The sequence below is a fragment of the Pteropus vampyrus genome, unplaced genomic scaffold, assembly GCF_000151845.1.
Source record: "Pteropus vampyrus isolate Shadow unplaced genomic scaffold, Pvam_2.0 Scaffold137, whole genome shotgun sequence".
In the NCBI taxonomy this organism is placed as follows: Eukaryota; Metazoa; Chordata; class Mammalia; order Chiroptera; family Pteropodidae; genus Pteropus; species Pteropus vampyrus.
The window spans coordinates 1,892,612-1,899,083 of record NW_011888918.1 but is presented as its reverse complement, the minus strand read 5'-3'; positions in this window follow the sequence as shown (position 1 = coordinate 1,899,083).

Genomic DNA, 6,472 nt, shown 5'->3' with positions numbered 1-6,472 from the left:
GCTGTGTCAGAAGCAGGAGAAAAAAAGCTCAACATTCTGTTTCACTTCCTGTCAAGGCAGGTTTCACTTCCTTCCAGCCTCATGTTGCACAGGCCTCTGAAGAGGGGCAGGGAAAATGGGACCTGCCAGGGCCAAGACAGCAAGCAGGACTGAGTGTGGGTTTATATGTTTGTGTATGTTGCTGTGTTTATGTTTGTTCATTGGGGAGTTTATACATGCTCATGTGTGTTTACAAGTTTATGGGCATGTGCGGGTTTTATATTTATTTGAGGGGAGGGTATGTGTGTTTGTGTGCACTGTTTGTGTAGGATTCAGAACATAGGATTCTGAACATAGGTTTGGACAAGTACCACAAGGAAGCACTCTAACATCTGCTCATGAACTTTGAGAAGTGTACCCCTCCACAAAATGTGTGTGAACTAGAGGAGCAAACCCCTGGACAGAGAGTAAAAATGTAGATAATAACAAAAAGTAAATGTTTTAGGGGGAGAAATCAAGACTGTGGGAGCAGGACACTAAGGGTTGTCAACAAGTGGTTGTCATCAATTCAATGCCAAATAGAATCCCAAGTTTGGAGTGTGAAGAAGGAAACTTTACTCAGTGCAAACAGTTCAATTGTGATTCAGCAGAGCCGTGGAACAGCATGGCTGTGAAGGAGCCCTAGGGCAAGGCAGCTCTGCTCTGGTATGCTCCTCCTACTCCACTTGGCTGTGGCAAGAGTCCTTCAGGATTTCAGCTCTAGCCCAGCCAGAGAAACTCTGTCTACACTTCCCTACAGAAAAGGAAAGAGGTTGCCAGAGCCAGAGGGAAGCTCACTTATATAGAGAAAAGTCCCTGCCCCTGTTGTTTCCCAATTGGTCCATCCTCTTACAAATGAGGACTCCAAATCCTCGTAGTTTGATTGGTCCAAAAGGCACTGTCCTGATTGGACAGAATGGAGGCACTCTGGTTGGTCATTGAAGATGACGATGTGGGGTTATAACTGCACAGCTCCTATTGGACAAGGAAATCTCAGTCCTGTTGGATGAAATACAATTCCAGGAACTCCTTTACAAAGCTAGCTCTGCCCACAGACACAGTACAGAAAGGTAGTTCAGTGCAGTAGGCCGCAGAAGGCAGCAGAAGGCCACAGAAGGCCAATGCCTTAGTGCAGGCTTATCTCTGAAGCTCAGTTTGCATGAGAGACCTCTGTGTAGAGATGGATACTAGGCTATTTTTTACTAATTTGAACCCAGTTAGCCACCAGATGCCCTTCTTAGTCTCTTCTTTTTCAAGGCCCACAGGGTCCAGGGTTAAATGAAGAATGCATGCAACATACCTGGAGTGGAGGAAGTTCTCAATAAATCTCAGCCAATACTATTATTAGAAGTAACTATTGTGATACATCACCTGGGCCAACTGAATTAAGACACGTGAGGCTGTACCACTGACTTCTCTGTTGCACACACGGTCTGCATACCTGCTATGCACCCGTTTCCTTCTCACCCATCTCCAAGGCCTTCTGCCCCCAATATACACACAAACCCTCTGGCACTTCCACTTCTGCAACTCCTAAATGGCTGGACCTCTGGGCCCCTTGTCATCTCCAAAAAGTAAAAAGATCACCCATTTAGTAAATAAGATGAAATCCAAAAGTGAAAACATAGAGGAATTAGAAATACCCTCATCAAGACCTCAAGATTGATTTTTTAAAAGTAAGAGAACTCAGGAGGAACAAGCAAGTAGTAAGGAAAACCAAAGTTAATTAAAGCAAAAGGGTAAGAAGGGCAGATCACCGATTTTGAACATAAATCATTTGAAGATTTTTAAAAATACCAGATCAGAACTACAGATAAAGCTTTTCTTTCCAAAACCTTTGGTTAAATGTAGGAATTAATTTTCTCATCTTAAAAGCCTGGCTCTGGGATTGCAGCTCATGACCTGGCCAGGGAGCGCAGTAAAGCCAGCAGAGGGTTGTGGATCTTGAGGCTGGAGTTTCCATGTCAAACAATCTACCTGGGTTAAGGGCATGGAAGACTCTGATCATGAGGCAGAGACAGACAGGAGAATGGCTCAGCTCACTTACCTGGACACAGGATCAGAAACAATTAACCTGGTCAGCACCAGGAGGCTGACTAGCAGGCTCTGCAAAGCTGCTGGGGCAGGGCAGCTATCTAGAGCCAACCTCTAGGCCTTTGTAACTGCAGTCACTTGTGAGGGGCCATCAGCCCCCTCCGGGATGTGGCTGTAAGCACTGTCTACAGAAAAGATGTGACATCTGAAAACAGGAAGCAAGAGTGTAAATAGGGAGGCCATTCTGGAAGAGTGCTCTGCCAAATATGGAGACTATAAAATGGAATACAGGGTTCTGTGTTTTATGCTTTATTGAAGATGACCATCAGAAGTGAAACTGGGCTTTTGTTCACAATCTGAAAATCTACAGGGCAAATAAAGAGAACCACAGCATCTTTTAGCAACTACAAAACTAAACTTAAGTGGAATGAAGCCTGAGAAGACAGGTAGGTTATGCTTCCAAAACTGAAGACAAGGAGAAGTTTTCGGAATTAAAGTGGTCTATGGCTACACAAATATTTAAGGGGCATTTTCATTAAAACAACTTTTTCCCCACAAATATCATGAATTATATGCTGTTGCTGTACATAACTTAGAGTAGAGTATAGGAGTTTTCTAAGGTAAAGGTTTAAAGTGCTTGATATGCCATTTTTATAGATGATAAATAAGATTCTCTGACCCCTAGAGTTAAGAAAACGGAAATAATTACAGCTAAAGCTTATTGAAAATTATATATATTTACACTTTTAATCTTTGCAGTGATCTTATAAGGATTATTGCTAACCCCCCTTGACAAGTGAGTACACTGAAGCACCTGGAGTTTAGGTAACCTGCTGAAGGTCACACAGCTGGTAAGGAGTAGAGACTAGACTAGCATCTGGCAGTTTCCACCTACTGTCTTTCCTTGTAGCAAGGAAATGGAAGGTCTTCAAGCTGGTGGGGAGCCACATGCCTAGAGCCCCTGCGCTCGGCACAGAAGAGCAGACCCGTGGAGGAGAGCCCCAATCATCAAAGGTAGGACAGGAATAGACATTATCAGGCATGAGAAGATTTTTCTAGATACTGGGAGCTTGTGCTTCTCCCCGCTCCTCTTTAATTCCCTCTTCCCTCCTCCTTTGGCTTTTTCCCCTCCCCCCTCCCCCACTTCCACCCTTGACCTATGGATGTTGCTATTTCTCCTTAAGAACTGGATCTCTGAAGGCGGGGCGCCTCCTACCACGCTCTGGTGGTGCACACCCAGGGGGCCTGGCGCACCCAGGTCATGGTCTGTGGCTCCACCTGGGGTGCAAACTCAGGACCTTCTGCGTGTAAAGCAGACGTGCTAACCACTACACTATGGAGCCACCCCCCTGGGAGTTTGTGCTTTTAATAACCAAAGTATTTTTAGGAAGCAAATAAATTAGGTCTCTCACAGAACTGCCATGTGATATTGAAAAAAAAATTAATATCCATAAGCCTTAATGCCTTTATCTGCAATAAGGGGAAAATAACATGTGACTTCTACTAAGATTTTTACCAAATAAGTTTGTGTATGTATGTGTGTAAAATAATACATGTGAAAATATCTTTAAAACTATAAAGTAACTATGCAATTATACAGTATAAGTAATAGTCTTTGCATAAATCTTTCTAGTGTGTTGTTTCCTGGCTTCTTAGAGTGCTTGTATATCTTGTTCATATGCTTTTACTCTCCTGTCTCATACAATTAATTTGCTACTTCTGGTAGGTCTATTCTCTAGTAACCCTCCCCTTTAATATGCTACCTCTTGTTATCTGTGAACTAAAGAATCAGATAATCAAATTTGCAAAAAATGTGAGTTCTAAGTAAGAGCTTTTTCAATTTTCCTATGAGTCGGTCATATTCTTAAGTGCATGGGCTGGTTTTCAGTTAAAGATGGCAGGTTAAACACATGAATTAACTTTAGTCCCCCTTCAAAATCCCAATAAAATGACAGTGAGGAGAGTTTTTTCTTTTTTAAGCATATATTCATGAGGATGAAGAAAATAGGAATGGAGAAAATAGCAAAATATTTTTGGAAGCTGGAAGGTAGATGAATAAGTGCTAATAATTTAGAAGACTTAAAAGAGCTGAATCTTAAACCAGCAGTGAGAAAAGCCAAGAAATAACTCAAAAATACCTCTGAAAGCAGGGGTGAAGGTAGATCCAACACAGGAGGAATGGAGGGATTATTAGATATATTTTCATAATCTAGAAAAAAGGTCAAGTAAGCTAGACCATTTATAAACAAAAACAATAAAACGAGAGCCACAGATGTTCTCCCCACTCTTTTTTTTAACAGAGCAGTACAGATTTGTTTTCAGGGAAGGGTAAAACAGAGTTTCTGACCTAGTTAAGGATGGAGATAGCATACTAAAAATGGGGATATTATTGAAATTTTATACATAATACTAAATCTCCTAAGCTTTTTCCCCCTGACTACTCCCTCAGACAGCAGCAACCAACTTACACCCACAGTCAAGAAAAGAGAAAAGCCTTCCTTGGGGCTTTAACCAGCCTCAGAGAAAAGACCTAATAATCCTGACAAAGATTTGCCAGGTCACTGTACAGTAAAAAGTATGGCCAATGGCCACCCGTCCCCCATGTACACAAGGCTTCTAGAACTCCACTCTTAAATAAAAGCAGACAGCCAAGAGTCACTACATTTGAGTAATGCTATTTATGACAGCAAAAAGAATCTTGGGAGAAAGAGAATAGGAAGGAGAAGAAAACTTCATCTAACACTATTAGCCACAGAAAGCTAAGAAAAGACATTGTACCCATGAAACAAGAACAGGACACTATAAAAGAGGACACTAGAAAAGAGAGTGAAAAGAATTCTTGGAAACAATGATGGCAGAGTAAAAATGAAAAACTATATAAAGGTTTAAGGATAAAATTGAGGATATCTTCCAGGATATAGAACAAAAGACTAAGAAAAGAAAAATTGAAGGAAAAAGATTTTTTTAAAGGATGAACAGTTGAAGAAACCAAATATATGGAAACTTCATGTTCTAGAAAGAGAAAACAGAGTGGAGAAAAATCAAGAAAGTATCTTAGGACTAAAAGACATGTAAGTCCATATTTTTTTATAGCTATTCTTTTTTTTTAACTTTATTTTATTAGTTTCAAATTTACAGTATATTGGTTAGACATTTATATAGTTTATAAAACAATCCCCTTAGTTGCTCTTTCTCTCCTCTGGCTCTCCACTTAGTCATTACATTAATGCTAACTGCATTTCCTATGCCGCACTCCTCATCCCCAAGACCATCTATCAACTACTAATCATGTGAGTCCATATTTTAAGGGTACTTGGAAAGCCCAGCACAATGGATGAAGATGGACCACACCAAGACCCATCATGGTGAAATTTCAGAACACTGGGGACAAGTAAAGAACCTAAGATTATCAAAAAAAAAAAAAAAAAAAAGAGGGTAAACCAAGAAAAAGGAACTTAAGGATCTAGGAAACAGAGGCAAGAAAGAGGCAGAGGAAATTCCCAGTTTGATAAAGGAAAATCTTTAGTCCAGAGCCATGCTGCATGCCCCAGAACAGCTAGTCTTTGACCAACTGGGGCTGGTAAAAGAGCCTCTGGAAGAAAAGTTGTTCAAGATGAAATTGGTAGGATGCCTAATAAGAGTTTCACATAAAGAGAGAAGGGTTTGAGGATAAAACGGCAGAAAAGACAGAAAACTAAGTAAGAGAAAAAATATGACAATTGTTGATTCCATGAAATACAAAGATTTGTGCAGAAAAGGAAAAGTTATAGTAAATGAAATAGCTCAGCGGTGTCTATTTAAGGTTACTAATATGGCACTGAATATAGAGTTAATAAAATTATGATATAAATACATTGGGATGATGGAAGGATAGGAAAAATGTGTGTGTGGTGGTAGGAGTAGGGGGCAGAGCTGAGAGAGAGAGACCTAAATCCTCATCTTCTGTACTGGGAAGCCCACAGCTAATGCCTAAAACTAAAAAAATCAAGAAGGGCGGCATATAAAGGATATGGAGGGAAAAGGCTAACAGACTTGGAAAGCACTGCCTCTGGAGAGCACAGAATGGATAGTGTGAGGCTGTGGGGATAGGGGTCAACCCTTGAGGACTCTGACTCTTTAACCATGGGTGTGACTGTATGGCCCCCAGTGGGAATGCCTTCTTCCTGTTTTTTAGTATGTAGAGTCTACCAGTAAAGTGTCCTGGAGCAGAATGAAGACATGAATGGTGTCATACACAAACCACAGACGTTTTACTCCAGCAGAGTGGAACAGATCGTCATTAACCAAGGAGTGGAGAATCCCTGCCAAGGAATCACTTCGCAATTCTAAGAGGCAAACTCTGAAAAGTAAGACTGACGTGTGCAACAACTCATCACTCCTGAAATTATTTGTTCAGTGTCTAGCTTCCCCATTATATTGC